The sequence below is a fragment of the Oreochromis niloticus genome, linkage group LG22 (assembly GCF_001858045.2).
Source record: "Oreochromis niloticus isolate F11D_XX linkage group LG22, O_niloticus_UMD_NMBU, whole genome shotgun sequence".
Taxonomy (NCBI): Eukaryota; Metazoa; Chordata; class Actinopteri; order Cichliformes; family Cichlidae; genus Oreochromis; species Oreochromis niloticus.
Window position 1 is genome coordinate 14,892,154 of NC_031985.2, and position 16,346 is coordinate 14,908,499.

General features: G+C 40.0%; 1 long non-coding RNA gene across 2 annotated transcripts in view; it reads right to left on the reverse strand.

Annotated features, from left to right (window-relative positions):
• Positions 1 to 16,346, reverse strand: part of LOC112843520 (uncharacterized) — a 51,008-nt gene that overhangs the window by 3,769 nt on the left and 30,893 nt on the right. The window lies entirely within an intron of this gene.

Sequence of the window (16,346 nt, forward strand, 5' to 3'; positions counted from 1 at the left end):
ACCAGGCAGCGGGATCTGTATCTGCTCCTTTGGGCAACGAGGAACACGGTGAGATCCCAACAAAAGAAAAATCCAGCAGCCTACTTGTGCATGGTTCTGACTGTCTGTCAAAGGGGTTTGCACTCTACCTGACAGGAGTCAGTCACTGATGTCTAGCATGTGGATGTCTGTGTGACTTTCCCAGGATGTGCCTTCCAATACTATTACTGACCCACTGCCAAACTAGCTGTGCTAGTTGATGTTTCAGCCTCCATAATGTTCGCCCCACCATGTTTAGTAGCCAGGAGTAGCCTTAAGTAGATACAGTCGGTTTCTGCAACAATTTATATATACAGACTTTTGAATTGTGCACTAATATCAAGCATTTGTGAACACAGTGATGAACGATGTTCGCTGAGATGGTTCTGAATCAAGGGTGGGTAATTAATTTTCCCAAGGATAACAGATGTTCAGTTTTGGGTTTCAGCCATGTCTCTACAGAGACTAGAGTCTGGTATTTTCATCATCTATGGCACATAAATACAGATCCTCTGCAATTTAATGCAGAGAAACATTATTCTTAAATGTTCTCATGAAACTATTTGAGATGCCTTCTCCACTTTTCTACCTAAAGACTCTCTAAGATGTTCTTTTTATGTGCAATCATGTAACTAGAGTGCCTAATTGTTTCATTGGTACTCTGTTTTGAATAAATTTGTGTTTTAACTGAATTGCAAGTCATTGTGTTTATTGTGCATTTGCATTTCATGCGACATCTCAAACTTTTTTGGACAGTCTCCATGTTTGTTTCAGTGGAAATCTTAAACACAGTCAGGCTACATTTCTTCCTCCCTTTTATCCTTGTCACTGAGTCTAAAGTGGCCGAGCAACTGCGTCAGAAGGCTAAACCTTTATTTAGAGATGACCATTGTGTCAGACTGTTAGGGTATGCAACCGTTGCTAACGTCCAACCTACTGTAATAACAAGCCAGCAACAGTTTGCGGTTAGAGGCACCCATCATTTTCTCATTCCTCACCCTGGCCAACACCAACCCACTCATCAACCCACTCCCCTCTAACCTCTCCATCTGAAAAACAAAAACAACAGATGGGCTCTGCCAAGGAGACTCCTACCCATTACCACAGTAAGGAGCCAGAGGGGTGGTGGGAGTGCTAAGCTGCTTGCTTTGCAGATATGTAAAGTAGCCTGGTGGCACGGAGAGACTAGGCTGTTCTCCCTCGCATGCCTTGTTCTTGCTGCTCTCAGCACCTCATAATGCTTTTATAATTACATTTCAACACAGTTGAATTATGATTGGGTGATCATAGCATTTTTTTTTTCCCTGGCTATCACCTACTTCACTTGACGGTAGGTCATGCTGGCCTCTGGAATTAGAGGCCTGCATAAGCTGCAAATTACATATAGAAACACATTTTAAAAACCTGATGATAACCCGCACACTTGTGTAACGTCTGAAGATGGAGCTACAAATAATTATCAGCTCAATCTCCAGCTCTAAGCTTTAAAAAGCTTCCTAATGGTTTACAGCTCATTGTTTACCTCTTGTTATGCAACTTTACCGTTTAGGTTCACGCTGCATGCTGTTTTCGGTCACAGCAGAAAGCTTTTTTTCTGCAAAAAAGCCAAATCACCCACAGTACACTACCTGCTCGGCTTTAAAAAAACAAGCAGAAACAATTAGCGACTCGCTGAACAACAAAGAGAATCATTTAGCAGCACAAAGTTTGTGCTGACTTTGGGCAAAGGGTGGTTACAGCATGAACCACTATCAAAATCCTCGTTATTGTGGCCATATTTGAAGTGTCTGTGGTAAAACCAGCAACTATTATATAAATGTGTTACATAGTGACGGAGACAGGTCACTGAGGAAAACACTGCACTCCAGTGCAGCATCTCAGGCAGTTCAGGAAAAAGGTTTTTATTTGAGAGACTGACTGTGGGATGGATTTGGGCTTGAAATCTTTGCAGACCTTTTGAATACACTGTGGGATGGGCACTTTAGGTAAACGGATAAAATATATCACTGAATCAAAAGTGAGATTGTTAGTCTGCAGAAAATGATGCTTACATCTAAGTTCCCTAAGGAAGATCTATAGTCTGTTCTTTACAGCACTTCTGCTTCCTCATGCTGTCAAACTCAGCTCTGACATCATTACTGTAGTCCAGTGATTTCCTTGCATCATTTCTGCGAGCCAATCAGCCTCTGTTCTGTGTGCATTAAGTGCTCCTCTGCCATTCTGCCTTTCAGATTGGCGTTCATGCCATCCACCTTCTTCCTATCACCGCCTCACCCTGGTCATATCCACCAACACCAGCTGATTGTTGATTTCAAAAATAATATCCATGTTGTTCTCCTACATCACATTTTTTCCACATCTGGCAATTCTAAACAGGACCCACATGACTTTTTTGCTATATCTGTGGATGCATACAAACAGTAATGAAACTTTTTACTATTTTTTTTCCAGAACAGATCTTGTGAAAAATGTATACTTTGCTTATTTTGGTATGAAATTGGGAGACCAGGACAAGCTATGGGCATGTCATTCAGTTATCCCAGTATGTTTTGAAAAGCTCTCTGAGCAAAGACTAGAGGAAAGAGAAAGACCTTAGGTTTTGGTGATCCAGTGGTGTACAGGGAGCCACAGAATCACTTTGATGACAGACACTTCTGTTTAGTGAATATTTCTGGATACAGTTGTCAAACTAAATCAGTTAGCCAGTCAGTTAGCCTAACCTTCCATCAGCAATGATGGACATTCGGATGAAAGACACACTACCCATTTTTACTGGCTTATTCGATAAGAGAGAAGAGTTGCACTACATTCTAGAGATGGGAACTGTGGAGATCCAGCTTCTATTAGCTCATCTGTCCCCCAGTTATTCACTCAGCCAGACTTAAATGACTTGGCACAAGATGTTGATTTGTCAAAGGAAGCAGCTGGATTGATTGGGTCTAGGCTCAGTGGGGAAAACCTGCTGGCTTCAGGAACCATGTTTTCTTTTTACAGGCTTCATGTGAAGGATGTTATTCCTTTCTTTCAAATGGATGATGACTTTGTCTATTGAGCTGATGCTGAAGGTCTTTTGGGTGCAGTGGGTTTTCAGTACGAGGCAGACGAGTGGAGCCTGTTCACTGACAGCTCAAAGCAAACATTAATGCGCCCTGTAATGGTAGTCACTTTGCATCCGTGCCAGTTCTGTCCAGCTAAAAGAAACCTATGAAAATAAGGTAATTGTGTTTGAGAAGCTAAAACACAATGAACACACATCGATCATTTGTGAAAAAAAATGTACATTTCTACTGTTTTCTAGAAAACAGTAGAAATGTTATTTTGTTCAATTCTTCCCAGTTCTTCTCTCCATATTAAAATGTTAACATATCACCTTGTAATTGGAAATTTAGTGTTACAGTTCAGTTACAACCTTTATCTAAGTACCATGTACAATTTAATTGTTACATCTTAATGTAGAATTAGGGGAAGATCACAAGCTTAAGCCTTGTAAAATGGCCAATAAAAATGGAAATACAGTACATCCTGGGCTTTCTGACCTCAGGAAATCACATGATAGGGTGCAGCTAGGTTTCACAGCCGGTTCACCTGAAATCTTGGCTGATTGTGACTTAAAACCCGTTTTCACACCTTGGCTCATGTGATTAGGTAGAGGTAGGTAGGTAGAGGGTCCATGACCCTCTTGGGGACACTCCCATAGGGCATAAAATCTGGGACTCTCCACCATTTGACCGCAGAACTGAAGAAGCTTCTTGGATGAGAGGTGAAACGTCTTCGAGCAACTAAAAGAAGTCCAGACGCTTTTCTTTCCAAACTCCTTAGACTACAGTACTCGAGTAAACTTTAACTTCCACCTCAAAGGATAAGCTTCACTATTTCTTCTCCTTATTATTAGGTAACCCAGAGCTATGAAATGATCCCTGAATATTTATTTTTTATTATACATGTTAATGATTAGGTCTGCTGTAGGTATATTGTATAATGTTTTGATTCAAACACTTGAATTAAGCAACATCTGGATTCTTAAAAGTGTTGTTTTTATTGTCTGTAATTGGTTTGTTGCTATGTACTGGTGTGTGATTTATGTTTACATGGTGTTGTGCCTCGTGGCTGGCGTTGCACACAGACTTGTTTTATTCCAGCAAACATTGGCTTTAGCTAAAAGCCAGGGGACTCATCTGCGATGAGAAATGGCACAAAATAACCCAAATAGTAATGACACTATTGGGGATGATGCCATTTGCACTACGTACGAGGTCTATCTATTTCATCTTTGGAAAGTCATTTTGTTTGGATGCAATAGCTAACTGCTCTTATCAGACAAGGTTGTTAAAAATGGTGGAAGAAGAGCACAAACAAAGCCTGTTAAAGTGACAGGGATTCTCAGAGTCAGCTGCATATAGAAAAACACAGCCCCTTCCTACCATTAGGAGACATTGCCAGAACATGATAATCACACTAGAAATACCTATTTTTCCAGGGTGGGGGGGTGGGGGGTTGTTACAGAAGCACAATTAAAATATAAATATGAACGATAAAAAATAAGGAATAGCAGGCACTCCAAGTGTAATGTCAAATTAAATATGTCAGAGTTAAACAATACAATGTACAATGTAATTATGATGTTAATATTGAAAATAACCCAGGAGTCATAAGGAGCAATGGTCCAATACTGACTTCAACTTGGACATTGTCACAAAGTCAAGTTCCAAACTCACAATGTTACCGATATTGCGGATCAATTTACTGAGTCTGTTGGTGTCCACTACTCTCAGGTTCCTTCCAAGCACACCACAGCATAGATAGCACTGATAGCACTCACCACAACTGACTAATATAACATCCTGAGCATCATCCTGTAGATGAAGGACCTCAGTCATCTCAGAAAATGGCAATGGCTAGATAGTAGAGATGACCCTTCTTGTAGAGGGCTTCTGTGATTTAAATGAAGTCCAGTTCATTAACAATGTAAACACTGAGGTATTGTAATTGTCTGCTGTCTCCACAAAGACCCCCATAGATGGAAACAGAGGCTACCAGTCTTCTGTTCCTTCTCATGTCCACAACCAGTTCCTTAGTTTTTGCCACGTTAAGCTGAGGATGGATTTGCTTGCACCATGTAACAAAGTTGTAGCCCTGTACTCTTCCTCGTCATCCTCTCTGATACATCCCATGACTGCAGACTCATCTGAAAACTTCTCAAGGCGTCATGTCTCTGTCCAGTAGCTACACTCAGTGGTGTATAGGGAGAAGATGAAGGGTCAAAGGATTTTCCTCTGTGGGGTCCTCTGTTGTTGACTACGCTGTCCAACACAGGTGGCAGCAGGTGAACATACTGTGGTCTACCACTGGTCACATAGTCAAGTTGGGAGGGATCACCCAGAGAAGGCCTGACGGTATTAAAGGCACTGAAGAAGTAAAAATAACATGATTCTCAAAGTGCTGGATGGCTTGTCCAGGTGGGTGTAGATATGGTTGAGTGGGTAGAGGATGGTGTTCTCAACTCCAAGTTGGGGCTGGTAAGCAAACTGGAGTGGGCAGCCTATGGGCTGCAGCTGGTGCAGGATGAGTCTCCCCATGGTCTTCATGGTCTTCATAATGTGTCATGTAAGTTCCATGGGTTTGTAGTCCTTAGGCCCAATGGGATGTCCATTTTTAACACAGGTATGAGGTTCTCAGTCACCCATGTCATTGCAGTTTAAGGAGCTTGGAAGGAAAAGCGTCTGGACCTCCTTAAGTTTCTTGAAGATATTTCACCTCTTATCCGAGATGCTTCTTCAGTTCTAACGTCAAATGGTGGGGAGCCCCAGATTTTTTTTTAGGTATGAGGTATGACCTCTTCCACAGCATGGGCCAGGCCTTGAACATTGCCATCATTTATCTCCACTGTTGTCTTCATCCCTTGTCTTACTATCTCATGTTTACATTCAAACTTCCTGCTTTCAATCTCCATTTTTTATCCTGTGTGCTCACTCAGTATCACCTGAGGATTCACAAAAGCAATCAAAGATATGAAGGGAAGCTGACGACTTCTTTCTTCCATATTCCCCTCCCATGAACAGTCATTTGAATCAAACAGCTCTTTAGCTTCTATCCAGGACATGAAGTGAGAGAAAAGGGCTGGCCCGAGTTTCTCTTGGAATGCGTGCCGCTCTCCTAGAGCGACAGAAACCTCGGTGGTGCCAAGTACGCAGCTCTAACTGCTACCAGATGTACAATTATAACCACTTACAACCACCAGGGCCTGTTTGGTGGGCAAAAAAAGGGAGATAAAGTACTTGGCAAAATAATGAACAATCTGCAGAAATATTTATCTGTTTCAGCTTTAAACTATTTCTTTATTATGGGCATTTTATTGCCTCTGAGATGCAGATTGTGTGTTCTGAGCCACACAAAACCACTGCAGAAGTTACCATGTTTTATAAGCTAATTATAGACCAAACACACACACTGAATGAGTGAGGGTGTATTGATTTTCCTCCAGCTCATTATTGAGGGAAATGGAACGAGTCAGATTCTTTTACAAAAAGGGGGAAAAAAATCTAAATACATTACTAACTTGTTCTGTTCGTCGCCTTTTGAGGGTATAATGTTCATTCAAGTTGACATATAGTTTGCTGAGCATGCCAGGGAGTATAAAACATCATCTTACTTGATATTTCCCTGCCCGGACTGTACTTCATGGGAACTGGAAGAGCTATGGAAAGAGGGCATTTGTTTGAGGAGCCTTTTTTTGGAAAGTCAATTTTATTTCTTAATTTGCGAATTTCTAAACACTAATGTGATGTCCCAGACATGATAAAATCAGAAAAGTCAGTCAAGATTTATTTTTATATTTTCTTTGGACAAGTTTTGCAGCAACACACTTGAGCAAAAGGTGCATATCCTAGGAACAAAGCCAAGTTGTTGTATCGGCTGCATAAGGAAAAACAAATGTAGCATCACATACTGGCCATTTTATTAGGCACAGTTGTTCAAGTAGTCGTTAACACGAATGTCTAATCCATTTATCACATGGCAGTAACTTAGTGCCTTTAAGGAAGTAGACATGGGTAAGATGACCTGCTGAAGTTCAAAATGAAGAATGATGCTTTCAGTTAATTTGAACTTGCAACAGTTGTTGGAGCCAGATGGGCTGGTCCGAGTATTTTAGAAACTTTTAATCTGCTTGGATTTTCCCACACAACCATATCTTTATAGACAGTGGTCCAAAAATGAGAAAACATTCAGTGAGCGTCAATTCTCTGGGTGAAAATGCACAACTGATATCAGAGGTCAGAGGAGAATGGTCATACTGCTTTGAGTTGCAAGATAATTTAAATTCTCACTTCTTACAACCAAGGTATGCAGAAGAGCATCTCACATATCAAACCTTGAGGCAGATGAGCTAGACCAGCAGAAGACCACACTGGGTATCACTCCTGTCAATAACAAGAAACTAAGGTTACTACTCACCCAAGCTCATCAGAATCAGAAAAATGGAAAAAAGGCTGTCTGGTCTGATGAGTCTCACTTATCTGTTGAAGCAGTTGCATGGTAGAATTTAGTCTAAACAATATGAAATCTATCCTGCCTATAATGCCACAGCCTACCCAAGTCATTGTTATTAGCAAAAGGACATAAATCATGCATGCACACAGACTTATGTTTTTTGTAATAATAAAGATGGACATGTAACTGACCATGTCCATCCTTTTATGTCCACAGTATACTGACATCCGATGGCTGCTTCCAGCAGGATAGTGCATCATGTCACAAAGCTCAGATTATCTCAGTCAATGAATTCACTGTACCCAAATGGCCTTCACTGTCACCAGATCTCAATCCAGTAAATCACCTTTGGGATGAGGGGGAATGGGAGATTTGCATCATATTTCAAGGACATATAGTAATAGAGTGCTACACCATTACTATATGTCCTTGAGCAAGATCCTGAATCCTCATGCCGCATTGCTCATGATGCATCCATAGGTGTGCAAGTCTGCATTAGATGCGGACACACCACAACAAGTCTGCATTAGATGCGGACACACCACAACAAGTCTGCATTAGATGCGGACACACCACAACAAGTCTGCATTAGATTAGATGTGCTTATATCTAATGATGCACCTATAGCATAAAGCATGTGTAAATGCATGAATGTGCCTTAACGTATAAAAATACAATTTTTTACATGTCTTTCCATTTACTACTTATGTTTTCCTCATTTTAATTGGTCAGTCAGTTTTTTAGTGTCTCGCAGTGTTTTTCCTGTCATCAGTAACACACAAAAACACCACTAAGAGCTGTATGTATGCACCTCAGGCTTTTCATTTATTCTACACAGGATGAGTTATAGCAGGTTAATAGCACTAAATTAACAAAAGGCTCTAATACACACAGTCAGCTTTGTTGTTTCCGGCTATTATTTTTCTGGCACTAAGTATAACAGTGAGTGTCCTCCGTCCGTATACTCTTCCTGGAGGACACGATGACACATCAGTGGGCTAAATGGAAATGATGATGAGTAATATGACAAATAAACTATTTTGGTAATATGTTGGCTAGCTCATTTTATCATCACAAATCCAAAAATACTATAAGACCGGGTCAGATACATTTCCTGTTTTACTAGACTTGCAACATTGTCTGAAATACTCACATTCATCTGCTTCACAACAACTGCTGCCTGTTTTTACCAACAGGCTTCCCGCTGGTGGTGCGTGCTGTGCAGTTTATAGCAACAAATCACTTCAATACAGCATCTCAGTATAAGTTTAAAATGGTAAATGAACTGATTCTCATATAGCAGTTTTCTACTCTAGTCGAGCATTCAAAGTACTTACAGCATGTCTTATTTGCGCATTCACACGCATTCATATAAGCCCTTTTTTTCTATGCCTAAGTGCTTTCTGTCGAACATTCACACACATTCACACTCTGTCGAATGCATCGGAGAGCAACTAGTGGTTCAGTATCTTGCTCGAGGATTCTTTGGCACGCAGACTGGAGCAGTCGGGGGATTAGACCACCAACCTTCCCATTAGTAGATGACCTCTCTACCTCCAGAGCTACAGTAACCCCAGAAAAAAGAATGAGGATAATGTACTTTTCATGGTATTTTGGTATAATGCCATATCGCCTGAGGTTAGCTTCTAAGGTTATAATTCAGAAATGGCAAAATAAACACCATGCCTATATCTTTTTTTTCTTTTTTTGCATAAATCATTATTGCATCCTCATGTGAACAGCTTCAGTATCTGCAGAAATCCACCACCATAAGGATGAGGTTAGCCATAAGGATTGCTAAGCTGTGATTGGAAAATTGCTATTCAAGGGATGGCTTTAGCAAACTATCAATTCACAATGATCATCAGACCATCCTGGCCAGAATTTGATAACACAGTGTAATAGTATTAGTCTAAGATCTCCCATCTTCACACATGTAATTATGGTCTGCCTGTGAGGTCCACTTGCTGATTTTCCTACCTGCAGAAACATTGGTTTGGGTGAGTCATTGTTATTAGTGAAAGGACATAAATCATGCATGCACACAGACTTATGTTTTTTGTAATAATAAAGAATCCTCCACAGCGCTCTATGCGGCAAGACATAATGTAATTCTTCTCTGGGAGCACAGTCGATGCACTCATCTTGCCAGATTATTTTGAGCCCAGTAAGAGTTTAGAAAATGGAGACCAGCATGCCTATATTTCTTATGTTAATTACAGTTTTCCACGATTTAGGCTTTTCCAAAATCTGCTTTAACCATGTAACAATACCCTGTCTGTAGAATGATGGAAAATTCTCCAAGCACCACTGCATTCCCGTTCGTTCAGTTCAGGGAGTTAGCCCTCAATCAAATACAGTTTCAACGGAATAAATGTGCTGTCTGTCGGCCACAGGGTAAAATACATACAGACGACTACCTCAGCTACAAAAAGCAGGGCTATGCAAGCAAATAAAAAGCTGACTGAGGCAGACTGTGGCTCACAGGTGTGCGACAGTGTATATAAAACGTGGACAGTGTGTTATTACAGGTGTGTAACCACATGTTGACATACCCTCCCTCCTCTGCTGACAGCTTGTTATATGGTTCGGTCTCCTCTGACCCTCAAGGCTCGGTGAACACTTTAACTAGTCACTGTAACCTAAGCGCTGCAGAGCATGACACCATGATTTAGTCTCTGTTTTGTGGTTACGAGTGTAATGACTGAAAGAGGCTCACGGGACATGGCAGTTGATCCTAAATCACCAGAGTGAGAGGTGTGATAAATATGAATAAAGGCTCAGTTTCTTAAGGCCTCCACACAGAAAGAAAAACATTCCATAACATACTGATTTACAAATTCTTATTTTGTCTTGAAACAAACTATGCAAAACGCAACACTCCCTCATTAAAAGTGGACAGTTGTTTGTTTCTTGACGCAGATTTAAAACAGTAATTGAGGTCAGAAACTCCAGCAGTCTGATAGAGTACAAACCTCCAGCAAGTGATGACAAAATTACTTTTTTCCAAATTGCTGACCATGGTTGGAAAGGGTATCAGTGATCCTCTCAGAAGCACAAGTGCTGCTACTTACACTTTATAGCTTACGCGAGCAAAATGAGTAATTATTTGATGCTAAACAGGAAACTGTTGAAAAAGACCACATGAGTGGGGGGAAAAAAACCCTAGCCGTCAAACTACAAGGAATAGCAGAAGTATCTTTTCTGACCCTACAACTTGCAGGCTGCCATAGTTTTGAGTTATCTTTTGGCTAATTTTATACTTGTATTTACTTATAATTACAGGTTGTAATTGTATTTTTACACTGTTGTCAGTTTTACTTCCTGTTTTTAGAAGTTTCCCCCCTCGTCTGGTTCTTTTTTGTTGTCTATGCTGTCCTTGTTAGTTTATGTTTAATCTGCAGGACTTGTTCCCCACTGTGTACAATATACAAGGTGTTATTTGTGGAGAAAAAAACAACTAAAAAATATATAAATATATAATAAAAAATAGCTTTTTTGTCCCCTTGATAGAATTAAGGAGCCAGAGCGGCCCTTTATATTCTGAATCATATTAGAGTATTTATTACTGATGTCTATGTGTAATAACTATGAACTTGAAGTAAACAATTTTAGAACTTCAGCATAAAACTGCAGCATTTACAAGAATATTTTGACATAAAAATAATATTATGCACAATATTCTCAGTCTTTAATCCAGTTAAATGTAATAAAACAAACAGTCTAACGCTGCAGAATTAAATCTCCCTGCTTAACTTCCACTTTGGATTGGATGACTATTTTCCCCAGCGGTAACACTGAACGTCAGCATTTACTGTAATATGAAATAACATCAGAATGCAAATGCACAAAATCAAATCAGTTTCAGTTCATGAAATAATAAATAAAGTATGTAAGTATGTTACAGTAAATTCAAAAGAAAACAGGTTTTTCTTAGATGATGCTGTGGAGCATCGTCTCCAGCGTGTCACCCTCTGTCAACCACATCTGAAAATCTCCAGACAGGGAATGAGGCACCCTGTTCATTTATTGACATCAACGGTGCCTTTGTGAGTTTGAAAATCCATAAATATGTGATTTGGCTTTTTAGTGCACTTTCAACCTTTCCAAACGATGGTCAGGTTGGGATTAATTTTTCTCCACAGGAGTGTTTATCACAGAAGCTGCTCCAAGCCCAATGAACTTTTACAGCAAGCTTTGTCTTTCCAACTGCTGGAAGTGAGACGGCAGACCTTGTGCATAAGTGAAACTCAAAAGTGTTTATGGGGGCTTTCATTGGTCTCCTTGAAATGTGATGATTTGCATTTCTCTTTTATTTAATTAGTGGTAGTTTTCATGCTAAAATAGCACCATGATTACATTCACGTCACGTCTTTTCACCTGAAGTGGTTGTGCTCCTGGTAGTCAAGTAGTGCAGTAATTTCCAATGGTCCGTTTGATTTCTCTTATGTTTCTGTTGAACTCCTTGTGTGTTGCTTTCTAACTGTTTTTAGATTTTTCCTGATTTTGCTGAATATAGATATCAGAGGTCCAGTCAGACTGTCTAATACTTTCTAAACCACTCAGGCCTGGCGGGTAAAGCTAACAAAACGCTTTGTGTGGCCTAATGTCAGCATACCACAGTGGATGACTGGAAAAAAAGTTTTATGTCCTGATCAGCCCAAGTTTGACTTTTTTGGTAACACAAGGAGTAAGTGCAAGAAGAGAAACAGAAGAGAGTGATATGAAATAATTCAAAACTAAACACTAAAAATACTGGTGGGAATATTAAAGCATAAAGGTGTTTTGACTATTTTGGAGTTGGACACCTGCTCTGACTCAACTCCACCCTGACCAATGAGGCCTAGCCCTCTGTTGATCTGAGACATCCAGCAGTGTGGAGATGGATTAATTCTGCATATTGCCAGTGCTACCGAAAATATATCCCAGCATCCATTCATCCATTTTCTTAAGCAGTAGGCTGTAAAGGCAGGGTTTACCCTGGACAGGTTGCCAGATATTACACAGAGTCAGCCAATAATTCACACTCACATGCACATCTTTGGCCGTATTAGAATTGACAGCAGACTGTGGGAGGAAACAATATAATAGCAGTGACAGGCAAATTATTTTACCAATTTGTTCAGTCTGTTCAGGCAAGAGACTGTAATACCCATAGGAAAAATTTTTTTTTTTTATCCCAATACTCATTTATGTAGGAAATATGAAATAAAAACCTGACATAAGATTAAAATAAGTCCTTGGAATGAATAATTGAAGGGAAAAAGATAAACAGCTTTAAACAGAGAGAGAAATGCCACTATATTACTAGATATTGTGTTTATATTTGGGCATGATTAGGTCACATAAAACTAGCTCCAACTGTATCTTCCAAAAAATTGCGGCACAGATTAAAAGTTTCTGTGACCCATTTGAAACTGTATTTGCACATTTTGAGTGGACTTATTCACACAACAGTGTAATCCAGTATTTAAAATCTGTTGTCAAATACTGCATGAGCTGGTTGCATGAATGCTAACTCGAGAGGACTACCACGAGAACCCAAGTCCATCTGTCTCTGAGTGAATTTGGCCTGTGAAGGTATTTGTGGCATTTGCTGCTATCTGCTTGAGTTGACGCTATCTAAATTTTCCTTTTCTGCTTCCAGCCTGGAGGGAAAATAATGCTACAAACTGACACTTCTGTCTCACCAGGGTGGTCTAAGAACAAGTATTTGACACTAAAAACTAAAAACTTTGAAATGCTGAGTGTTTTCTTCTACTGTGCTTCAGTCACAGTGTGAATATGATTTACACTGTGTCAGTAGAAGTGACATTAAATATTGGTGTTTTTTGAAGCTTTATCCAAGCAGCACTAACAGCACTAAAATGAATGAATAAGTATTCATAATATAAAATCTCCCTTTGGGAATATTGTTGATGCTTGGTTATAATATCTACTAAAACCCATTAACTCACAAAACAGCATCTTTGTGGTATTTGTAACACCTTCAGTGTCAAATGACGCTGTTTCCACTTTTTTTTTTTTTTTTTACAATTAACTCTTGCAGGGTTCTCTTAAAAAAAACAGAAAAGAAAAGGAAAAACATGAATGTTAGCTACTTGGAAAGAAACCTTTGCTTCATTTACTCCTTGAGCTTTAGTGAAACTTAAAAAAAAAGGAAATGGAAAAGATTTACTTTCAGATTAAAAGCATGCCTTACAGCCACAACCATCATTTCAAAAAGGCCCATTTTTTCCTTTGAAGTTGAACGTTCTCCGCTTCTGGTTTGCGTCACAATTTTCACAGATTCACACTTTTAGGCAAGAGGTTTGCAAGCTTTTTCAAACACGTTGGTGTCTTCAATGCAAACTACTGGAAACCAAGGCAACCTGCTGGTGACCAAAACAACTGCCATGAGTGCAGCACTGTACATCTCTTTGCAAACAGTATAACTCTAACAACTGCCAGCAACCACTCGCTAGTCTTTTGAAGAATAAATACTTTTCCCTAGCAACTGGTGGTTGCCATTGTGGTCACTGTGAATGACGCTTTCATTTTCACAGTGACTACCAGTAACCTCCACCAACCACTTCCCACCTGATTCAGCAACCTCGATGGGCGCTGGCTCGCCTCTATGCCTGTGTGACTGGGATCTTAATTACCAAACTAGGGACAGGTGTAAAACTCCCATGGTTCGAAAATTCACAATTAATAGCCTAGAGCACAAAACAACCTTGTTTGGGGGTGACAGAGCCATGGTGGTCTGCAAGAAAAATACCTTTGGGTTCACAGGGGATCTTTCCCCTTCACTGGAGAAACCAGTGAGAAAACCACACCATGTCAAACTGTATTTAATTTAGTGAGAAATCAAGGTCTCACTATGAAAAATGATGGTCAAGTGGGATATTTGCTGCTGTTGACAGCAAATAGGACTTTTTTGCAGTAACGTTCACATTTATGTACCTCATGCAACGTAAATCCTTCCATCAAACACTGCAGTCAGTTCTTACAGTATTGTACATTTGTAGCCTAAGATGATAAATGGAAACAAAAGCTCCTAAACTCCATCATATAATTTGTTACACCTAAATGTTGTGTTATTTTGACACTCAGCAATATGCTGAAAAGCATCTGACAAAAAGGCAGCAACCTGCGAATTGAACTGTCAGCATTTTCATTCATTTGTAGTCGAGTATGAATAGAAAGCTTAGAGCTGAAAAACTGTTTCCACCTTCAGTCTTTTTAATAGAATATATTTACAGGTTACATCCATATCTTCTGCCACAAAACCGAAAGAGTTTTGGATGCGGAGCAATGATGAGTAAAAATTTCAGGTTACAACGCTTTAATTCATCTTGTTTCCCCTCCTTCGAAAGAAAGCTCGCCTAGCAGTTTCTGGCAGGAATTGAATTTCCACTGATTGTGCACCTCCTGTGACATGCTGGTGGTAACTAGAATTTTAGGAAAAACCACAAGGCAAGATATAGGGTCAAGAATGATTGTATAAGCAACTCTCTCTCAGTGTAAATACTGGTGGTTATTTTTGGCAGATTGCTGCAGAAAACAAAAGAATATTCAGCCATATTTAGAGAGACTGACCAATAACCCACTGACATGGTTAAACCACAAAAATAAAACAGATGACATGTAGAATTCATGTCTGCACTGAATGATTTCTATGCATTTTGCTTTACACAGTCTATTCAGATGACTTGCGTGTAGAATCGTCTGCTTTTCATGGAGGGAAGGATGTTATTTCACTGAAGACGTTCTCAAAACCTGGGACCTGGCAGTTTGTTCTCCCATTTTAGCCTGCTTCAGCGTGTGTGGTTTTTCATGTTAAGAAAGACCACATTCACTGGTCTACAGGTGCACCACGAAGAGTTTAAATTCTGTCAGTTTATGAGAATGTGTTTTATAGAACTGGAAAGAGGACAATAAAAACCACTGCAGGGCTGGACTGGAAATAAACAGCGCCACATACCAGTGTGATCAACACACTTACTAGACCAAAATCATAGTCCGTTTAGCCTGGTCTGCTCTTTCTCGCTGTCAGTTTTTCTCCCTTTTTCTTTCTCTCAGCAGTGTCGACAGTAAGTGGGATGTTTTCCTTCCAGCCCTGGGGTTACCTTGGCAACTCAAAGGAAAGAAACGTGCTCAGAGGCTGTGCAAATTGAGGCGTAGGCCGAATTCTTTCCTTTACAAGCCGCAGGGTCCATGTCAAAGCCAGCCGGCCAGCCAGCCACCTAGCCAGCCACATGTCAAGAAACACCATCCAAGGCTTGTCTCCGGTGAGGGCTCTCAAAAAGAAGAGCCTTGGCTGCTCAGGTCCTCGGGCAGACTGTCAGTGGGTGCAGCTACAGGACAAGTAAATGTGAAGTATCAAATCTCAGGCGGAACCAGCTGGCAAAACACTGTGACAAATCTTTAAGCCTACATGACTCTCGTCTTTGACTTCCATTTACCAGACAGCAATATCAGTCATCACTTCTCCACCACAGACAGCTTTTAAAGAAACTTCTACTACTAAAACACACAAGCACCTGTAGCAAGAGAGCTATTGTGTGATGACATGACTCCAGAAGTTTAGCTGTTATCACACTTTTTGCATTTAATACATTTGAAATGGTCAACTCCAGTGCAGAATGAATGACGAGACTAGATTTATTTTCTTTGGAGTCTCAAGTTTCCCTACCTTGCCTGGAACAAAGAGTCATAACCCCTTCATACATCCTGAAGACCAGAATCCTTTTTTTTTAGAGTTAGATTATTAACCAAGAATGTAATCTTAAGCAAATGTTTCTAAAACAGAAACTCTTGTAAATAGCACATTTTATTGGGGAGTGTACTCAGCTGCA